At 31.8% G+C, this 24,523-nt stretch overlaps 1 protein-coding gene across 2 annotated transcripts in view; it reads right to left on the reverse strand.

Annotated features, from left to right (window-relative positions):
- LOC124538711 (inverted formin-2) overlaps positions 1–24,523 on the reverse strand; it is a 104,267-nt gene that overhangs the window by 78,373 nt on the left and 1,371 nt on the right. For both annotated transcript variants that reach the window (XM_047115861.1, XM_047115862.1), the window contains exon 2: positions 9,545–9,671. The gene's annotated coding sequence lies outside the window, so the exon portion shown is untranslated. The remainder of the gene's footprint in view (positions 1–9,544; positions 9,672–24,523) is intronic.

The following is a 24,523-nucleotide window of genomic DNA, read 5'->3' on the forward strand; positions in this document are numbered from 1 at the left end:
ACAATATGACGTCAAAACATGGAATCGTTATAAATAATTAAAATTTGAGAAGAATTAAAAAATATTGATTTATGCATTAAGGAAATACGAGATGAATTAATGACAAACCCATAATCTGTAATATTGACGCAAAAGATGATTGAGCCAATCAAAACGAAGATACAATAAAATTGAACCAATCAAAATTCAAAGTCAAAAGTATTCAATATATTATAACCAATAAGTAATGGCTAAAGAGTATAATCTACAGATTCGACGAACGACGAACGACGAAATACGCATCACATCTTAAAAGATGTAAATATCATAATCCATAAATATCATATCACAACTTGTGAAAAGAGTTTTTATTAAAGTTATTATGACGAATGTATTACATTTTCCTTCAATCCGAAATATTATTAAAATGACAAATATTCTCAGAATCACTTGCTTCTATATTAAGCTACAATGCGCTGGCGCACTTGCTGATTCACTTAACATTCTTCAGCTTTATGAGTTCAGATTTGTTTTTTTAATATTAAGAAGGCAGACATGCGAAACATTTAAAACGTCATATTTGGATATTGAATTCTCCATGTAAAATATATATTGAGTAAATATAAGTTCCTTTAACCACCTTATTTATTATATGTACAAACATATCTAACTACATAGCTAATACACATAGTATATTAGTTATTTTCTACCAACCATACCTACTGATTGTAGCGCCAAATTATTCTTGCAATCAAACTATTTTTTCTTGAATATACATGCATATATATTTATATTATTCGAGAAAGAATAATTGCGGTATTTCTATGTAACGAATGAAAATGTTTCAAAATGACAGAGCTTCTCAAACTTAAACAAAAAAAATAAAGCCTGTAATATTTATCGTGCTGACCTGAGTCGTCTTTTCCTTTTGAGAAGTTTGGAGAATATTCCACTACGCTGTTGCAATGCGGATTGGTTGCATGTTTACACACATGCGTTATAGCCACTGGGTCGTCAAAATAAATATTGACCAATCAATCGTTACTTAATTATCATAATGAAATTAAAATTAATTAACACATCATTCCGTAATATATGTAGATCTATTTAGATAAAAATGAAATATTTATGATAATTTCATTTTCTAACATCTGTCCGATACGAATTGAATGAGATCTCTCTAGTAAGAGACTACAGGCAGTTAAAAATATAACTTGTTGTACTATATTTATCAAACATTGTACATTCTTTAATTGTCTCAGAAAATAAACTTTGTTTTGTGTCATTACAAGTACATTATAACTTATAGTAATATCTAAAGGCTAACTTAAAAATTGTCAATTTAATCAACGGCTTCAATTATGAATTCATTAAATGACAATACAGAAGTTCAATTCTTATTTGAAATTTCTAAAGACAATGGACGATTGGAGTCACGCGATTGGTAAATTTTGGAATAGAAACCCAGTTACGTTTTAATTTTTTTTTGACGACCTTCGTTGTCCAATTGTGTGTACCGGTTTTCATGTGTACGCCACTCTGAGGTCCCTGGTTCGATTGCCGTCCGAATCTATGTAGAAAATTCATTAGTTTTTTTGGGTGTTTGTGGTTAATTTGTCACTTCTGCTTTTCCATAACACAAGTGCTTTAGCTACTTACAATGAGATCAAAGTAATGTATGTGATGTTGTCATCAAATCAAATTAAATGTTGAAAAAGAGTAACTACTGAGTTTCTTGCCGGTTCTTCTCAGTAGAATCTACTTTCTGAACCGGTAGAAGCTTCACTTAATTGTTATATGACGATTCAAAAGTGCCTGAAAAGTCCACTTGAATAAAGTATATTTTGATTTTTTGATTCATTAATTCATCATTATCATACAAATATAGCTCTAAGTTTAAACAAGAGCTAATGAACTTACTTCTGTAACGCTATTCTGTTGGGACAAACTCGAAACTCACTGCCGGACGGATATGCGTCATTGGCTTAAACATTTTTATAATTAAACCACTTAAAGGAGACACGCATCAAAATAGCTTATCGACAAATGAAAAAAAGTATTTATACGCTGTTTTGCTTCTAAACATTTCAATATGTGCTCGGGAATTAAAGACGTATTTAACGGATAAATGTATGTTTCATACATCCTTTTTATTTTGTTTTTGTTGTTTATAATAAAGAGTTAAATAGATTAATAATTGAAAATGAAAGGTATCGTAGGACATCGAGATGGAACGAACTTGCTTTTATAACATTTAATGATCCACTTATCAATAAATAAGACAATTATAATTACAAAAAATACATATGAAAGTAACTCTGTCTATCTGCCTGTTTGACGCTCTTTGTCGACCAAACCGCTGAACCAAATTTAATGAAATTTAGTATGAGGCAAACTCGAACTCCTAGAACGGACATAGGCTACTTTTTGCCTAACATGAGACAACGAACACTCTAAAACGCGAGTATATCCTCGGGCGAAGAGAGATCGCCTGAAGAAGAATATATTTCCTAACGCGATGATTTTTGCCAGTTCTATGTTCTGTGAGCCAATATAAACCGATCAACAGGCAAGTAACAATACAGCTGACACCTTCAAGGAAGAAATATGACACATAACATCTGAGTCAATAATTGAATAGTGCAAAAATAAAAAAAATAAGACCAGACAGACAGAATTTTATTTGCATATTGACTTAGGTGGGTGAACGAGATGACATTCAAACTGGAACATAACGATAACAAGTCTGGCAGTGGAATACGTGATGAGTATCTGGTAACCCAGGCTTACATAAAGACCTACCAAGAACATCCATATTATATCAATATCAATCAAACGATTAAATTACTGGGAAATATATTAATTAAAATAATAGAATGATATACCAAAGGAACATAACAATTGTGGAGGTTATTTCATATGTGTGTGTATGTTTGTATGTGTGTTTGTGTCTGTGTGTGTGTGTGTGAAACTCACACGCATAGGTAAAAAAAAACGTTTGTTTTTTGTTTCATTGATCAACCAACCAACTTTAACATACACAGATATATAATTGACATATTGATACGAATATAATTTTTATGAAACAAGTAAACAAAATTATATGTTATTATTTAATTTTCCTCAATATAAGGTCACAGTATGTTGTTCTCTTTTGGGTCAAGGCCTCGTCAAAATGTTTACACGTAACACCATATGGCAATATTACTTTTATCGTGAATTGAGGCTCAGTATTACATTCGATTCCTTGGCATAATTAATAGTTCTTTATAATTTTCTTAACGCTTTATAAATAAGGTTCAATTTCCATGAAAAAATATGATTTATTTAAGTGGGTAGCCTTTTATTAGTATTTTTTATTATTAAGTAGGTTTTCATTGACATTTTTAATGTCTTTTATTATGACGTGATGTTTGACTGTATGTGTCTTCCTGACCGATATCGTCTAAAAAAGCCTAGGTTACTCCTTATTACATGAGCTATCTGCCATTGAATATCACCTCAAAATCGTTCCAGTCGTTCCAGAGATTAGCCGGAACAAACGCAGACAAAAATTGTAAAAAATGTTATTTTGGTATATGTACCAAAAAAACACCAATTTTATAATATGAAGGATTGTAGGTATATAGATACCGATCTGATGATATGATTGGCTTGTGTGATGTTATGAAGCCTAACGAAAACTATTAAACCAACAATAATATCTTCTCAATTGATCAACTTTTCAATTTTTCAATGATAGTATAATTTTTGAGTACTTTATTGATACCATACTCCTGATAAACATTAAGGCCTCAGGTCTTATTGCCCTTTATAAATTTCTGTCTGTGTTTTGTCTGTTTACATCCGACTTAAAAAAGCAGGAGGTTATTAATTCGTATGACTTTTTTATGTTTGTTACCTCATAACCTTTCACATTTTAATTTGGGGTAAATTGGGGTTAATTGTAGGGTTTTCTTAGCTGACATCGGCTCCAAACATAACAATAATTATAATAAATAATAAATAGGAGATAACATCACATACATTACTCTGACCCCAATGTAAGTAGCTCAAGCACCTGTGTTATGGAAATCTGAAGTAACGACGGTACCACAAACACCCAGACCCAAGACAACATAAAAAACTATTGGTAATCTACATCGACTCGGCCGGGAATCGAACCCGGGACCTCGGAGTGGGGTACCCATGAAAACCGGTGTACACACCAAGGAGGTTGTCGAAACTACATTATAGAATCATAAATCGACTTTTAAGTAATCTAATATTTATCATTTCATTTTACTTAGGAGGACTCTACTAAATATTTTGAATACCCAATTATTTTTGTTACTTTTTAGTGCATATTAATTTGTTTTAAACTAGTGTTTTGTTTGAAGTCGGTTTTTCTTTTTGTTAAAATTGTTATTTTTTCTTCTAATTAAACAAAGATAAAAGATCCGATACGGCTTGAATAAAACACTTCATTCTTAAACGAATAATTTGGGTTCAAGACCGGACATATAGATTTGAATTTTTACATAATTAATTTGTTTATATGTTAAGTCGTGGTCAGCTAAGGTAAAACATCGTGAGGAATCCTGCATGTGTCCATGTTTGTATCTCATAACCTTCTCCGTTGGAGAGTAGGCCTTTGCAACAGCGGAATATTTACGGGTTTATTTTTTATAACTTTTATAAATGTCACGTGGAAAAAACCTAGCAATGTGCCTAAGGAATATTTCTTCTTTCAGTGCTAGGTTACGGATATTCCAAGGAGTTCGACTCGGCCTAGGACAATCAAACCGTGATGGCCCAGGGGTTGGAACGCGCGCATCTTAACCGACGATTGCGGGTCCAAACCAGCAAGCACCACTGAATATTCATGTGCCTAATTTGTATTTGGAAAACATCATCAGGAAACCTACATGTGTCAAATATCATAGAAATTCTGCCACATGTGTATTCCACCAAGCCGCATTGGAACAGCGTGGTGGAATATGTTCCGAATCTTCTCCTCAAAGGGAGAGGAGGCCTTTATCTCGGCATTGGAAAATTTAAAGGCTGTAGTTTATATCATAGAGTCCTTACATATTCAACAAAAAAAATTCTAATCTTAATTTTAAATAATTTAATATTATAAATATGAAAGTAACTCTATCTGTCTGTCTGTCTGTCTGTCTGTCACGACCAAACCGCTGAACCGAATCTGATGAAATTTGGTATGATACAAACTCGAACTCCAAAAAAATATATAGGCTAAATTGTTGCCTCAAACATGACAACTAATACTCTAACACGCGAGCAAAACCGCTGGCGACTACTAGTGTTATTAATGCTAATGTAAGTATGTATATTTTTTTTTTTGTCTGTTTTTTTTGTTATGTCTAAACAGTTCGGAAATTTTGCATACATCATTTGCATTTCAGGGGTACACGTAATCTTCCAAGTGGATAAAACCGAGGCCGAAAATTAGTTATAGTTTAGACTTAAATACACCAGCGTAGTCATATCTTGACTTGACTTAAACGACCTCTGTGTTAGATCCACATGGTTCAATATACAATATACACGGAATATCGAACTTGCATCGCTTATCAAACTTAACTTAAACATCACACATCACATCATCAGCCCGTTTTTGTCCACTGCTGGACATAGGCCTCTCCAAGTGCACGCGTAAACTACACCTTAGTACCCCAAGCCAACCTCACTTGCCCGTGGTGCATCCTGCCGACCAGCAAATGAGGCTCTGGCGACCGACTGACGGCGGTATAACCATCAACAAAATAGGCGAGGCTAAATACCACAGGCCGGTGACGGGCAGCAGCGTCACCGGTGCGAGAAGCTACGTCCTGCGATCGTCAACCCGCCTGCCCAGCGTGGCGATTATGGGCAATATCCTCCACATGCAGCACTCAACTTAAACGTGAAACTAATAATATAAATGGCTATTCAAAATTCATAAATAATAACCTATACTAATTACTAGTGGTCTTTGGTGGGTTCACTTGCGTTTTGTGGTTGTCATGTGTTAAGCAAAAAGTAGCTTATGTCCTTTCTTGGGGTTCAAGTTTGCTTCAACTAATTCGGTTCAGCGTTACATGAGCATATATGATATTAATATAGATAAAAATATTCTGTATTTTCGTGCAATAAATCTTTTTTTCAGTAAAAAGTAAAGTAACAGCCTGCAAATTTCCCACTGTTGGGATAAGGCCTCCTCTTCCATCAAGGAGAGGGTTTGGAACATATTCCACCACGCTGTTCCAATGCGGGTCGGTGGAATGCACATGTGGCAGAATTTCGATGAAATTAGACACATGCAGGTTTCCTCACGATGTTTTGCTTCACCGTCGAGCACGAGATGAATTATAAACACAAATTAAGCACATGATGCACGCGTTCTAACCACTGGGCCATCTCAGCTCATTTTTCTTTGCTCGTGACCTTCACACTCCATCCATGTCTACTTACGTCATCTCTCCCCCTACTCCCCTCTACTCATGCTCATCACTCTTTTAGTAACGCGTGCAAATAAACATAAAAAAAAACTATAAAGTAAATTGGATCTTTTAAACGCATACAGAGATATGATATAACGTACAATGTTGTCAGGATCGCGAATCAGGCGCGTATCTTAAGGTCGAGTTTGGCTAGCAATGACCCCTTTCGCCATATACGTACTCGGTTGCGAAAACCCACCTTAACATTCCCGCGAACAGATGTTCGTTAAGGTTACTGCCTACTTGGTTGATTAGGCTTAATTTTTTTCATTCAATTATTATTAACTTTTCCACTACGAATGAAGACGTTTTTTAAAACCTTAAAAGGTAGATGAATTTCAAGAAATCTTTTGAGATTAAAGATAAGTAAATATATATATAAATAATATTCTTCATATTATTGAACCGCAATGGCCTAGGGGTTGAAACATGCGTATCCTTAACCAATGGGTATGTATTCAAGTATTATATTATATTCATTAAGTAAGTCGAAACTCTTATATACCAACAAACAAAAATTACTTATGGGAAATAAATGTGTCAAAATATTCAATGTTTTTTTTTTTAATAAAAGCACAGGTATTATAATTTTCAACCAAAGCAAATGTCACTTAAGGCAATGGAGTTATGAAATGTTTGTCTTTTAACTTGTAACTTATTTGTATAGTAATGTCCTCTCTACATGTAAAACAAAGTCGCTACCTGTTGTCCGTACACTTAATTATTTTACAGCATACAACATGTAAATAACATTTGTACATATTTGTCTAGCAAAAATCCAGGAAATTGAACTCCTTAGGCCAGAAAAAAAATATTTCTAAGTTACAGATAATTACAGAATCCATGTAAACCCAGGTCGGATAGCTAGTATAATATATATTAGATATATAAATACAAACAAAGACGAACAAAATAAGCTAAAATATGAACAGTAAGCAATAACTCAATTAGTATTTGACAGGCTTGTTTCTTCACTGATAACTAAATTGTTTATTTATGAGCGGTTCAATACATAAGAGAGAGCGTTTTTTTTTATTAAGCGTAAAAATAGTTTTAATATGAATGTAGATAAATAATAATAATGTTATTAATAATAAAATAATGATCCTTATTGAGATAAATGTAATGTGTTCTTATTTTACCACTTCTGACTTACGTTCAAATTTAAACATTCACATTTTTTTACTAACTAAACATTATAAAATATATAAGATGAAATATGAAGTTTTCATGTCACATGCGCGAGCGCATCATAAAAAAAAACACTCACATTTTTAATAACTAAAATAACAAAAAATAATTGCTCTTTGATAAAATGTTACTGACTTCTTAGTTATTACTCAGTAATTAACGAATTTATTCACTTTTTTCGCAACCAAACGCTCAAGTTTGTTTTGATACTGATTTTGAAGTTGATTATGATACTGAATTTACTGTTACTAGTTGTGTCAATCGCTTCTTAGTTCTACATATAAAAATATTTGGTTTTTCTGTATTCTTGTTTGAAGTGCACATAGCGTATTCAATGCCGTAAACAAAAAGAAAGCAATTATATTTAACTTTCTATGATATAATATCTAAAGTCATTGATTTTACAAACACTTTTTGTATTTTTGAAAATTAATAAAACAATTGTGTGTTTAAAGTATTATTTTAATTATAACATAACAAAAATAAATATTATTTTTATTTAGTTTCCGCCTTCGCTCGTAACTTGTTCAATTAGAAAATTGGTCAACCATCGCTAAGTGAGAGCAATTGTGTCATTTCTATCAATCGAGCGACCGCAAGTTCGATTCTCGCTGTCGGCGAGTTGCTATTCTAAGTACATCTCATCGTTTACTGGGTCAATGCCAATATTACAAATGTTACTCGCGAATTATACAAATCTGCGGTGTTTTCGAAACATTTTCCTGGACTTTATTGAGAATATTACATTTTATTATTTATTAAAAACATTTCATCGCTCGTGGCGCCGCTCGCCTTTATACCCTTACTTTTTTGCCTAACATATAACCAACCCGATTATCATATGTTAGGCAAAAAAGTAGCCTATGTTCTTTCTTTCTTAAAGTTCAAGTTTGCTTTACAAAAATTTTTATCAAACGCGTGCATCTTAACCGAAGATTTCGGGTTCAAAATCAGGCAACCACTATAAATATGTACTTAATTTGTATTTATAATTCATCTCGTGCTCCGTGGTGAAGAAAAACATCGTGAGGAAACCTGCATGTGTCTAATTTCATCAAAATTCTGACACATGTGCATTCCACCAACCCGCATTGGAGGAATGCACATGTGGTGGAATATGTTTCAAACCCTCTCCTTAAGGCCTTAGCCCAGCAGTGGGAAATTTACACCTCGAGTGAAGTATATCTGATTGATTACATTGATGCAGCCGCTTATAAATTTAAGAGCTGGTTATGCCTACACGATCTCCTGAATGATACTTATATCAACATAATAGATTACCCAATCACGGATACTTTAAAATGTCATATCAACCTCATCATCTTATTTGGTTAGTGGCCACTAACGCCCAACATTGGCGCAGCGAGAAGTATTAAAGAATTCCTTCTATCGCCATTGCGCCACCAACCTTGGGCCATGTCATGGCCATGTGTATGTAGTTGAAATAATTCACTCACCCTTAAAACCGGAACACAATAGTACTGAGTGTGGTTATTTGGCGGTGGGAATTGTGTTGAGTGGGTGGTACCCAAACGGCCTTGCACAAAGCCCTACCACATATTTGTTTACGTAGTTTATAAATTAGTATATACTAGTGACCCGACCCGGCTTCGCAAGTGTACTATGCTGATACTAAATATAGTAGAGAATGTTTAAATTATCAGTGTTTCTGTACTATAATGTTAACGTATTATATACAAAATTCTCGCGACTCAATCTATCTATAAAGAAAAACACATCAAAATCTGTTGCGTAATTTGAAAGGATACATAGGGACGGACAGCGATAAGCGACTTTGTTGTATAATATGTAATAATTATATCATTTTATTTTTCGAAATATATGTTTGCATGATATACAAAAGTTTCTTTAAAAAAAAATGCACTTACCGATTTTAATAATTTTCACTGAACTGTCAAAGTCACCATGGACACACACACGGCACACACATACTTTTTATACATATCGAATCGAGTTTGACGCACTGACACTGTATTTAAGTTGTAATGCCGTAACCTGTAACAAAATAATACCAATATTAATACAAGATATAAATCTGTTTTTTCAAAATCATATAGTAACAGGAGGAGTCTGTTACATGTTCACTAAGTATATCATAATTATATAATGCTAGAAAAAGAGAGACTTTTGAAATATTATATATCTGAGTAATGTACGAATGTAGTAAATGTTTGTACATTATAAGAAATATCAACAAAAAGACACTAGACAAAGTGACTTTTGCATTCATTAACCATACGAAGCATTTACATAAATAAAAAAATATAACAAAAAGAAAAACCGACTTCATACAAAAAACTTTTTAAAACAAATATATATGCAGTAAAAACTGATAAAAATAATTGTGTATTCAAAATATTTTGTAGAGTCCTCCTAAGTAAAATGAAATGAAAAATATTAGACTACTAAAAGTCGATTTACGATTATATAACGTAGTTTTAGTTATTGTTATACCTAGAGCCGGTATTAAAAATTATCAAAATCGGTTTACCCAGTGAAAAATTATGAGGATAACAAACATTAAAAAAATACAGACGAATTGATAACCTCCTCCTTTTTGAAGTCGGTTGGAAACGGTAAACCATAAAATGACAACTATGATACTGTCTGGAAATAAAAACATCGTTATCAACAAGTACATCGAATTATACAACTTGATTCAAAAATAGAACGATACCCCAAAAACGAATGGACGACAAATCAGCGCGTTTGACATTTACAACAACAACAACAACAACAGCCTGTAAATTCCCACTGCTGGGCTAAAGGCCTCCTCTCCGTTTGAGAAGAAGGTTTTGGAACATATTCCACCACGCTGTTCCAATGCGGGTTGGTGGAATACACATGTGGCAAAATTTCTATGAAATTTGTCACATGCAGGTTTCCTCACGATGTTTTCCTTCACCGCTGAGCACGAGATGAATTATAAAGACAAATTAAGCACATGAATCAGCGGTGCCTGCCTGGGTTTGAACCCGGAATCATCGGTTAAGATGCACGCGTTCTAACCACTGGGCCATCTCGACTCTCTCTCGTTTGACATTTAAACAAAAAAAAAAGTTTATTTGTCTATTAGGATTTAAAAAAAGAACGTTATTCCAACAGCAACTGGACTGCGCAAACCGGAATACCGAAGTTGTTTTGTGTAGCCGGACCATTAAATATCTCTGCCTATATAGTAATTTTCTTTATCCATGCACCGACCCATATGGATGTTATCAGCTTTCTATAAATACTGCGGCTTCTATAAAGCGCTGTTATTTTTAAGTATGAAGTTCCCCGATAAATACTGTTAATTAAAAATGTTTACTTGTCTGTTACGCGTTTTATCGTTTATGGTATGGGAAGTGTTGTTTATGATTGGATAGAGGCGACATTACTTAGATAATCGATGCACTTGTGCTTGGCACCGGAATCGATTATAGAGAAGCTGTTAAATAAATCATTTGTAGGACTTTAATGTATTTATTCATATCTACACAAACATAATACAATTAGAACACACATTGTACATTTATTTTCTAGTCGTCTACCAAAATGTTGTCGGAAAGATCGCTCTTTTAGCTTTAAGGCCGCCTGTTGCAAGTATGCAACTTTTATTTATTCCCCGTGTAAAATTTAGTTTTGTAGTTTTGGTGCAATAAAGAATAAATAAATTAATCAATAAAATATATCATCATAATCAGTACATTTTTGGGCTAGATTGTAAGAATTATCTTAATACATTCATATTATTATATATATATGAAATATACATAATAATATGATATTTTGAAAAAAAAAAAAATTCTTTAAGGCAAAGGCCTATCCCATTCAGCATATAGTTAGAGCCATACCCCATTTATCTGTTCCAGATTTGATTTGTTGAAAAAATAATATAACACAACCAATACTAATCTTATTATAAAAAAGCTACCAAATAAGCATGTTCGAATGATTACATAATTATTACTTAAAATCCAATTATCCTATCCACTAAACTGGCTCTTATAAAACAATTTATTAAAAAGTTAAACCTATCGATAGATGATAAAAAAAAACAAAAGCAGTTAGAGTAAGCAGTAGCAGTAAGCAGTACTAGTAGCTTCTTGCGTTTAATTACCAAGACCTATCTCTTTTATTCGACAAGTTTAGATAAAATAATAGTTTTCTTTATAAAAACAAAATGTTATCAAATACATCAAATTAGTTTTGAAGATCTGGGGGCAATTATATAATTTATAATCCGCAAAGGCATAGATATCCTAGATAAGAATATACAAAATCGATTATTCATATGCAGAGATTTGTCATAACTTCTAAGCCCAGACGGATTCCGATAATTTCCGATGAAAAATCAATAAGGTGTACAAAACAGCTGTTAATTAAATTTAAATATTATCTATCCTAATAATATAAATCTGAAAGTAAATCTGTCTGTCTCGTTCACGGCCGAACCATTGAACCGAATCAGATTAAATTTGGTCTGACCCAAGTTTAAACATCATGGAAGGTCAAAAGATTACTTTTCTATACCTATGACACTATATTATTCCTATTACTTGGTGGTAAGGCTTTATGCAAGCTTATCTAGGTAGTGGTGGATGGTTCCACTCATCAGATATGCTATCGCCAAACAACAAGTACTCAGTATTGTTGTGTTCCGGTTTCAAGGATGAGTGAGCTAGTGTAACTACAGGCACAAGGGACATAAAATTTTAGTTCTCAAATTGTTGGCAATGGGTAATATACTTATCTTATAGCACCATTGTCTATGGGTGGTGGTGATGACTTATCAAGTGGCCCATAGTGGTCATTTTTTTATGATAAAGGATGAGCCTCCTTTATCATAAAAAAAATGACCAAAAATTCCGAGCCTAACTTTTAGTGGGCTATATTTAAAATCTGTGGCTTCATACATTTTATAGGTGCTTGTTAGAAGATATTTCACTCGTTTCGTCATTGCCAAACAATATCACGAAAGATCTGTCTTGTTAGACCGGCTTAAACTCAAATCGGCTAAATATAGAAACGGTCCTCCCCAATTTTAGTAGTATATTGTTTGTAATAATCCCCGCACTGTTTTGTATAATATCCTTTTTTATTTTTAAATAATACTTTAAAATCCCCCCATAAACCTCCGGGTGTAGGTATCTTTCGAAGAAATCATCTGTGTCAATAAAAAGAAGATGGCAAAAGGCAACACAATAAATTGTTAAATTTATAACAAGTTTCTCATTAAGCTAACCAACAAAAGCCAATCACATAATTTATGGCCAATCTATTTTATTTAGATCAACAATATATAATCCGATTTATTTAAAAATGTACGACTTAAAAGGTATTCTATTTTTAAATTTATTTAAATCGATATTAGTCTTATGAGAGCTTAGATGGCCCAGTGGTTAGAACGCGTGCATCTTAACCGATGATTGCGGGTTCAAATCCAGGCAAGCACCACTATAGATATGTGCTTAATTTGTGTTTATAATTCATCTCGTGCTCGGCGGTGAAGGAAAACATCGTGAGGAAACCTGCATGTGTCTAATTTCATCGAAATTCTGCCACATGTGCATTCCACCAACCCGCATTGGAACAGCGTGGTGGAATATGTCCCAAACCCTCTCCTTAATGGAAGAGGAGGCCTTATCTCAGCAGTGGGAAATATACAGGCTGTTACTTTAATTTACTTTACTTTACTTTAGTCTTTTAGATTTTATATATATACTTTACATAATCTGTGTGTGTGTGTTTTTTTTTTATTATATTTATATAACCATTCATATTACTTAATCATGAAAAGGGAAAAGTTTACAATGGCATTTTTAATCGATGGAAAAATAAATATTATAAATTTATAGCTACTTGGAAACATAAAAATTTAACAAGTTAGTCAAGTTTCCGATATTCAAGCAGTAAGGTGCGCCAGCGCATCCCACGCGCAGCCTTGGCCCGCCAACACTCGCGTTTCCGAGATCGTTCTAACTTTACTTATATTTAACACTTTCTATGAAAAAGTTTTGAAAGTGTAAACAAGTAGGATTCATTTAATTTTTAAATAACTTGTTTTAAGTTCGTAATTTGAGAACCGCTGTTGAGTTATCTCTTGTCTGTTTTAAATAGTATTAGTAAAAAAGTATATATGTAAACATTATATAGACAATTTGTAAGTGGAATTATGTCAAAGGTTTTTTTCCTGCTCTATTTAAATCTCAGCCAACTGCTTTAGATATTTTATAGTGTACAAAATGCATGAGCGCAGACAAAGTACTCCAGATACTTTATCCAACCCAAAAAATTACTAATCTTCTACTAACAGTTTCGCAGCACGTTAAACTCTGGTGCAACTAAGAGTTTTTTTTTTTAAAGAAACACTCGATTTGAGACCAAGACCTCGAGGTCTGCAGCAAAGCCAGTAAACAATATTTTACTATAATTGTATCTTGAATAGCCAAAGCAAGGATCAATCTGAACACTTATCTACCTTATCTAATCAATTATCTCTCTAGACGACCTTCGAGTTACTAAGTGGTACTAAGTGTGAATCATAATAATTATCGTAAATATATCTTATCATTCGAATCAAAATTGGACACTTTTTAATAAGGATTTATTAAAATTATTATGTAGAAAAAAGAGGAAAAAAATATTGCGATAATATTTTTTTTATATGACAGATAATTAATTATGTTATGTCAAAGAGAACTTTGAATTTCGAATTTCAATGTACCTTTGCCGCTTAATTCGCACCACAGACTATTCAAATCAAAACGTCAAAAACGATCCTTGATTTCTCGAATTAATTGAAATACACTGCACAGTAAATGTTCTATTAAATTATCTGTCTCGTTATAAGAGTGAAATAATATATCATTTTGACAAGCCGTGAGCGAATCAATTTGACATAAAATGTGTCAATAATTAAAGCTGAAAGTATTTTAACGTCACGATCTTGGTTTACAACAGAAAAAAAAGTATATATATACGTTCGAAGACAATATAATATTCCAGCGAATCTATTTATTTAACATTTTATTGCATATATTGCAACACAAAACATATACGGTACAATAGCAGGTTTAATGCTAAATGCATTAAAACCTTAGAAAGTGCGTGTGTATGTATTGTGTTTGTGTAGGCGTGCAAAAGAAAAATGTAAATGAATATTTGAAAAAAAAAACTCATGTTTATACACTCACATACATATTACATACATAATTTTATTTCAAAATGTTCGAATTTTAAAAACGAAATTTTCCCAAAATGGTTGACAAATAATACGATACCGTTCTTAATTTTTATTTTCATAAGTAATTAATTCATGACATATTATATGTATTTGTAAACAGTTTATGTAATATACTTTGTATATCTCCAAATCGAAAGTATGATAAGCGTACACTGTTTACTTTGTAATAAACTTAGTTGTTAGCGAGGCAAGGTCGTGATTTCACTTGTTAACGCCCTTCGAGATTTACTTTCATTGAGAGTTTTGTTTATAAGTTATAAAATTAATTTCGACATATCATTCACACTTGGTATAATGTCTTATTACTGACAAGTTAAACCTACGGCTTTACACGCGCGAAATTTTATAAAACACAAAATTTCAATCCGATTTATCCCCTTAGAGGTGTCGTTTCGTAAAATCTACACCCTATTAAGGATCTACCTGACAAATTTCAAGTTTGTGCCCCTTGAAAGAGATATGAATTTAAAAAGCAAATTGAACACAAGAAGACTGTGGTTTTAGCTTAGGTTTGAACTTGGAATCATCTCATAAATTGTCGTCTTATAACATATTAACTTAAAAAAAAACCAATGAGCTATTATAGCTCATTTATATTTTAATTTAAACATAATAAAGATAGGTATAGTTAAATATGGTCTCGGTCTTCGAGGATTAGACTAAAGCCGTTAAATATTTATAAAAACATTCGTATTAATTTATATTAATTTAAATAATTGTATTAACTAACGTGACTGTATTTTTTTTAAATGTTGAAAAAGTGTAACTACTGAGTTTCTTGTCGGTTCTTCTCGGTAGAATCTACTTTCCAAATCGGTGGTAGCTTCACTGAATTGTTAAATGACGATTCAAAAGTGCTGGTAAAAGCCCACTTAAATAAAGTATACTTTGATTTCTTGATTTTTTTTTGATTAAACATCAATGGTTTTGTGATGCTGTGTTACAGACGCTTATGTGCGAAAGAGAAAGAAAATAAATTATTATACATGACAGATATTAATATGTATAATTTATAAATTAGTCGCATATTAATGTATGACTTTTAAATTCGATAGTAGTTCAGTGAAAAGGTATATTGCATCCGTCAAGAGGCAATCAGTCCAAGTACTTAGTGTCATACTTCAATCATATGATCGTTACGCACACAGTATTTATTTAAATAGACAGATTGACAGAACGAATATTATTATTATTATTAAAGTGCCAAATTTCTTAAGATATATCTAATGTTTAACCTCATGTGATCCGTAAAAGACTTGTGATCTTATAAAGAAATTAGTGACCCGCCCCGGCTTCGTACGGATCCTATGCTAAACTATACTACAGAATATGTTCATACACAACGTTCACAGCATTTTGTCATTAGACAATACAAGCCGCTATGTCGCTGCATTTTAAATGTACAATATCTTCGAAAAGATTCATTTACATTACATACTGTACCTAAATAGCCATATTGTTCTATATTAAATTTGTGCATTTACGCACAACGTATTTATGGTAATTAATCGAATAAGGATCGCATCGTAAATAAGCCATTATTTTTTCGTCAAAAGTAATAGAAAAAAGTGGTTATTGTGGGTTATCTCTACGGTATATAACATTGTGGAGTTTTTTGTAAATCTTTTTAAGACCTTCGATCTAGGAGATTATTTTAATATATCTCGTAAAAATCCGTTGTGTAATTTTAAAATACACAGGAACAGACAGCGGCAAGCGAGTTTGGTTGATACTATGTAGTAAAGAGACTTGTGATCTTAGTAACAAATGAAATCGATAATCAATTAGAGATTAAATTAATGCATTCGAAATATGAAAATCGATATCTCCGTGATATTTATATGCTGACTGTACCATTTTTTTAAATCCATAAATGTTAATCGAAATGTCAAAAAAACATGATCAGTTTTTTAAAGATTTCTACGTCATTACAATGACGATAGCTAGAAGCTAATCCTTACTCAAATATCGACTATAGGTTATTACCTAATGTTTTATTTTTCTCTGATAACGGAAATCGTGCGTGAACAGAATGATAAAAAAATATTTATAAAAAAAAAAACACTTTTTTGTTACCAACGGACATCCCATCCCCTTCAAGCTAGTTAATCTTATATAATTTTAAATGCGATATCCTACTTATATTGTACAAAAATTATAAAGAGCTTTAGTGTAATACAATAAAATTTAAAACCGTATTTTCATAATTATTGTAACACAAATTATCAAAATAAAATACGGACGCTTTACTCAAAAGAATTGTGAAGAAACATTAAAAAAATATTTCATAACAATTTTCGTAAGTTATTAACTTACTAGCTTCCATCACAGAGGCAGAAGATGCAGGTGATAAAAAGCCTAATTACAAATTACAATCAAATCCGTCAAGCCATTTTTCCGCGACTAGTGAGATCCAAATTTTCACACAATTAAAATATTAGTAGTATTTACAATTTATTATACAGATATATTTAGGAGCTGAGATAGCCCAGTGGTTAGAACGCGTGCATCTTAACCGATGATTGCGGGTTCAAACCCTGGCACGCACCTCTATATATATGTCCTTAATTTGTGTTTATAATTCATCTCGTGCTCGGCGGTGAAGGAAAACATCGTGAGGAACATGTGCATTCCACCAACCCGCATTGGAACAGCGTGGTGGAATATATTTCAAACCCTCTCCTTAATGGAAGAGGAGGCCTTATCTCAGCAGTGGGAAGTGTACAGGCTGTTACTTTACTTTCCTTTACTTTATACAGATATTAGCAGATATTAGCAAGAACATAATATCTATTATTAATAGATAATTTCTATAACTCTGTATTCGTCTCAACGTCTCAACAAAAGCCGCGATTAGTAACTAGTCCTGACTAAGGTCAGAGCCTCGTCATTAGTCACAGTGCTCACGGTCGCACGCCTTAAACGAACACACATATAAACAGACAAACTGAATATGCTCCTTATTACTTAAACATTTAAGGTCATTATTGTATTACAGCTACGATTGATTCTTAGAATTATGCTTCGTATTCTATTATTTGAAATTTTAAGCATTTGGTTACTAAAATATATTTAATACAATAAATAAATTATATTAATAAAATTTTAAACGAATGACTAAAATTTAAACTAGGTAAAAACGTTTTCCCTGTTTATTTTTTTATTGCCAGCGTTAAAATTTATTTACTTAAAATATCAATAATGATAATCATTATCTATTTTATGGTGTTCTTTTTACAAAAATATTTCTGTGAAACATCTATTATTGGTCTTTGTTACGTCTACATGATGCTATATTATCTACTTCGTTGCTTTATTTTTTTAATAAAAAGATAAATGAGTTTATTTTTGGAATTATATTTTTATTATTTCACTCCATATGTTTCAATTAGATTTCTTTAATTAAAAAATCTCTCAATAACCATCCAATTCAATATTTACATTAATTAACAAAAATGTGATGAAAAAACTATAATAATATAATTAAAAAAAAATACTTTCCTAATTGATACTTCTTTTTAAATTTTGAAAACGTAACTTAATATCACAACATAAAACTGTAGACTCACAATCACTGTCAGTCAATATAAAAAAAAAAACACAATCAAAAACCCTCCGCACGTTCGATACTTGAAACGCATCCGTTCGAAAACAAACATTTTACCGTTTTTTAAATCATATTTACACAATTCTAATCCCTAATCATATAAAAATAAGAATGCTATTATTATATACATTATCAACAGTTTAATATGCCGCGCGTTACCATGGATAAAGTTTAAAAATACGCAAAAATGATCACTATTACGTAATATTAAGTTTGAATATTGTTCGTCGTTTAATTTGATAGCTACCATTATAGTTCCTCAACATTGGATCAGGAAACGAAACAGAAAAAGATTTCTGTATATTTATACACTACTGGAATCTTTAGTGTGATTGTGAAATTTGAGTTACTTAATGTTTCATTAACACCATACAATAACAATAAAACGATGTAATTATTTTTTTTATTTTCGTTATTTGAACGAATTATTAATACTGTTCATTGATATATTTTTTATGGAATAGGTTCACGGACGAGCATATGGGCCACCTGATGGTAAGTGGTCACCATCACCCATAGACATTGACGCTGTAAGAGATATTAACTATTGCTTACATCGCCAATGAGCCACCAACCTCGGCAACTAGGTTATGTCCCTTGTGCCTGTAGTTACACAGGCTCACTCACTCTTCAAATCGGAACACAACAATACTGAGTACTGTTGTATGGCGGTAGAATAACTTGCTTTCAAAAAGCCCTACCACCAAGAAAATGTAGATGAACATTATAGCTTAGAATAGTATGGTATTAAATTTAAATAAATACTCTGCCCTATTAAGTGCTTATGATTACTTGTTCACTTATAGTTCAGTGTCATTATTCATTAAATACAGATATTCATGAAATATATATATATAAATTATATTCCGATCTAAGTTGTCAGATATTAAATGATTCCTAAAAATACTTTAAGAATTTTGAGTATTTTTTTTATTTGAGTTGTACTATATTCTAATGACAGTTTGAATAAGCGTACATTATTTATTTATATTAAGAGCTCATATCTTACTGACATACTACTATTTGGTCCTCAAAGAGACTCTGTCAAGAATTATTTATTATTTCTTAAATCGTCAGCGCGCCAATAACTTTAGAAACTAAAAAGTAATGTATATTGCACCTTAAGTTATACTAGCTCAATCGCCCTTAACATAAGAACACAACAATACAGAATACTGCTGTTTGTTGGTAGAATATCTGATGAGTAGGCTGTACCTACCCATACAGGCTAAAACAAAGAACTGCCTCAAAGTAATATGACACCTATTTACCTTCAAATATTGTAATTTAATTATATTTTTTACATAACAATACTAGCATTATATTCTCAAAAACTATATAGAATATAATGATTACTCTTTTAAAACAAATAAATTAAACGACAGTAAAAGAGTCACATTTTTATGTATTTTTACTAATAGTATCAATAAAGCACGATCATTCAAAGTAATAATTTTAACATCAAATTTTATCAATGATTTAATGTGAGATATTATAATAGGCAATATATGTTTATGTTTACGTTAATAATAATAGACGCCTCCGTAGAAGCCTACAGATTATTGAAGATGGCGCCAAATCATTGCGCAAACGAAATTCGGTCTAGTTATGTTCAAAATCAATATAATTAACCTTATCTTATTTATCAAAATTTGAAATCAAAAAATTAATTTTGATAATATATATTAAAGCGTGTCAATAATCCAACGACATATATTTAATAATATTTAAAAAACCAACTACAAATGATGGCAAATATTTTTTGTATGAAAACTTCAGTTTAATTATATCGTTATTACTTACTATACAATATGAAACTAAGTCCCTTTCCTCCGTCTGTACGCTCAGATCTTTTAAACAAAGCAACGGATTTTAATGCTGTTCTCATCAATAAGAAGAGAAATAAGTTTGTTCGTTCCCATTAAATTAATAAATACATAAGACAAGGGGAAAACTGTATTAAATAATAATACTAAATAATAAGGCATTAATGCAAATAGCTATGCCGTCACAAAAGTGACGTTAAAATGTCGTAATGTGACGATGTTATCAATGTAATTGTGGTGAAAATTAATATTTGGCTGCGCATGCGCCGTTTGATCTATTTCCCGACGAGGAAGCGATGGCCCTTAGAATGTGACCCAGCTATATTTGTTCCACGTAGCGAAACGTACGGACACCTTCCGTTTGTGACCAACATCCGTCGTTTTTATTTTTCCCTGAGGAATTTTAATAAGGAACCTTAGGAAATACACCTTTTCTAAATAGGATATATTCTTGGCATACATTATAAATGACCATTGCTTACAATCTAATTAATTTTATTAATAGAAATTTATGTTGCTTTGTTGTTTGCGGATTTATGTTTGCAGTACTTTATCGCAGATGTTTTTGATAGTTTATTAAAACTAAATTATTCATTAAAATAATACTTTTAGAAAAAATCCTGGATTTAGGTTCGGGTTCCATCACAGGAATGATTGAACACTGATAGTAAAATAGTAATACTGATAGTAATGATAGTGTTTAGATATTGACGCATCATTATGAAATTTGATTGAATGAAATACATTTAATTTGATTCGATTTGACTAAACCTACATTTATAAAGACAATACCAGCGAAGGGAGGTCTTTGTCAATATTCGTTAAATTTCAAGCAACAATAAGTTGCTCTTTCGCCCAAAGTAATAATATGCGTGAGGGATTTCTTATATCCACTAATTGGAATTTATAATCTACTAAATTGTTCAAACTTCGAACGATATCAATGTGGAGGTAATTTGAAATCTTCTTGTTATTAATGGCATATACAAAACCATTAATGATCTCCACTCATGCAACTTGGCCCAAATCTTCGAAACCTCCCGACCTGCTAACCTAAAACATTTAGAGAAACAAATAGCCATTGAATTATTCATGAAGCCCTTCGATTGAGATCAATCGTTTCTCCATTAAAATCTGATGTATTTGAATGACAGTACGATACTTAATGGTGACCATTTTAAATTGCTTTTGGATATGGTAAAGTTATACGGAACTAGTATTAAGTGTGTCAAAGATGCATCTGTTTTTTATGGCCTAGTTCATCGTACCCGAGCGATCGTTTATCAAAATTGGTTAACTTTTAATTTCTCTTCGTTTTAAAAGTGGTGGTAATTGATTTTTATTAATATAAGTTCCCTAATATGTTGCACACATGTTGTTTTTTAATTTAAAATAGGTAGGCAAACAAGCGAATAATCCTTTGATGTAATGTTGTTACTAAAAGAAAAACGAATCTTCCCTAAAATCGTCAACGCGCCTCTAAACTTTTGCTTCTAGTTATAATAGTTCACTCATATGTAAACAGGTTGATAACAAATTATACTAAGCAAAGCTTAAGTATAGATTATTACTAATTATGTTTGTTATTAAACTAATATCATAAAAACGATAAATAGTCAGTCCATTTCAGTCAGTCATTTTGTTATGAGATTGTTGTCTAAATTGGACAAAAGTAGTGTAGAAATAATTTGGCTGAGAGTAGCGTCTGCTCTTGTGAGTACAAAAAAGGGTGCTATCTATATTTCCGAATTTATAGTCCGACATCTCGACGGGGACATAACGGGAGCCATGGGACCAATAATTTAATGAAATGGGAATTTAAACCTCGTTCAGTACTATAGTGAGACAATTCCATCATTACATATAAGTGCTGAAGCAATATTTAACAACATAAAAAATTATACAAATAGTTGTACAAATGTAGGTGTCCGATTATTATTAAAAGCATAAGACTGACATTGACTGTCACGAACGTGCTTATAGATAAACCAGTTTAAAATTTTGCCCACGCAACGATTTATATTAATTGTTACAGAAACTGCCTCATTTTAGAGTTTTTTTAACGAAGGCTATTGTCCAGTTGTGGGATAGTTAATTGGAAATGCAACATTAATCTTCAAGCATAAATCTACCACGAGGTCTGTTATCTTTTTTGGGACGGTATGCTGGGTCACTAATACAGCGAATCAGTTCAGCAGAGATGAGAATATTGCTGGTAGGACTGTGAAAGCCTGTTAATGTGCCACCCACTCGTCAAATACTACCGCCGGTTTTGAAGGTTGAATGAGCTCGTGTAACAGGTACAAGGGACATGACATCTTAGATCCCAACGTTGGTAAAGCATTGGCCAAAAAGTACAGATATAACTTTAATTCTTTTGTAGGTATTATTTGTTTAATAATTGTCGATATAGAAGGGCGTCAATTCTGTTTTTAAAAATCAGAAACATCAATATCGCACACGCACTTCTTGTTATAATAAAATACTGATAAATAAATATAAATATAATTGACATAGTTAGAATTCACTTTACTTTTAATAAGTATACATTACATGTATATATGTATCATCATTAGTGAATACTATTTAAATATAAAAAAAGATTTTAAATATTTGCAACAGATTCCTGTTTTTAAAACTTTTCCAAAGTTTCGTAAAGGATAATTGACAAGATAAGGCTAAGACATAAGAATAAGACAGGGGAATATTGAATAATTTAATTTAATATACTTTTAGATATAGGGCTTCGTGTTATCCCATCTGTGTGATAATTACAAGCAATGACATCACAGCTTACTTTCCAAGGTTGATGGTGCATTAAGCTATGTTGATCAATAAGGGACCTATTTCGCCCAATCAAAAAATAATGTCATATTGACATCAACTCAATGACACGGCGAAAACGGGGTACCCATAACAAAAACATTATGTATCAAACTTTTTTATTTTTTTATTATTTGTCCATTAGGACATGTTAATAAAATCTTAGTATCCTTAATTCACATACTTAGCTATAAGCAATTTAAATGAATAATTTCGAACGGTTCAGAATGTTTATTCTATCAAGAAAAAAATCAAGAAACTCATTAGTGAGTCTCTTTCAACAAATGTAATGTTTATAAAGTTTATATGATTTAAATCCAGTACAGCAGCTGACTGCTGAGAGCCATGAAGGACCAGTAAAGGTCACTCAGAGCTTGATTGATTGAAATATGAAATGATAAATTGTATTTCACAATTCCAAAAATAAATAGCTGTGACAGAATTATTAATTAAAATTCCCTGACATTTATCACAATTCTACGTAATTCCATTATGTTATAATTGCAATATTGAATTGGTAGTTTATTCAATCCTCTTCGAGTTCTGAATATGCAATAATCTGGTCTATATTTGATTTAGATATAATCTACGAATTGCAAAAACCAGACGCTCAATTGGGCAAGACCAAGATTTTGAAAATAGAATACATTAATCCGGACACATATCCATTCAAGAATGAGATGAACTCTCAACAACAATTGCTCTAACTTTCAGACTGGTTTTTGAAAAAAGAATATACGATTCAGCATCTGACCATTAAACATCCTTTTTGAAATGACAACCGGTCAGGGAAAAGCGTTACACTTGAGTACTGAACGAAATTGTGCGTCACTGTAAGATCTGTGTTTACTAGCCTCCGATGTGATTTACTGTTGTGGGCAAATTTTGTTTGATCAATGGGATATTATTATTATTAATCCCACCTTATAGTATACACAATTTAGGAAATAAATTAATTTCAAACTTTTTTTTAATCACTAAGTATTTATGTAGTTGTGCTTCTTTTATTTAAGCCCAATTTTCTCAATAGAATTCAAATTACTCTAATATGGCATACTTGTTATGGTAATAAATTCGAAAGCGCTCTATCTTCTAATGATTAGAGTTTTATAGCAATCGTATAATAACATCCGCAATCTGGGATCATTTTCATTCGAACTAACGCACTTTAAGGGTCATAAAATTAACATAGAAAAACGTAAATTAAATATAAAATCAGATCAGTACCCAAAACACAGTTACAGATCTCAAGACTACGTATAGATGGAATTCATATCAAGCCACCACTATAATCCTCTCCCTTATAAAAAATAATTCCAAAAAGATTTTTTATAATAACCTAAATCAAAACTCAAAATATATT

The sequence above is a fragment of the Vanessa cardui genome, chromosome 21 (genome assembly GCF_905220365.1).
Source record: "Vanessa cardui chromosome 21, ilVanCard2.1, whole genome shotgun sequence".
Lineage (NCBI taxonomy): Eukaryota > Metazoa > Arthropoda > Insecta > Lepidoptera > Nymphalidae > Vanessa > Vanessa cardui.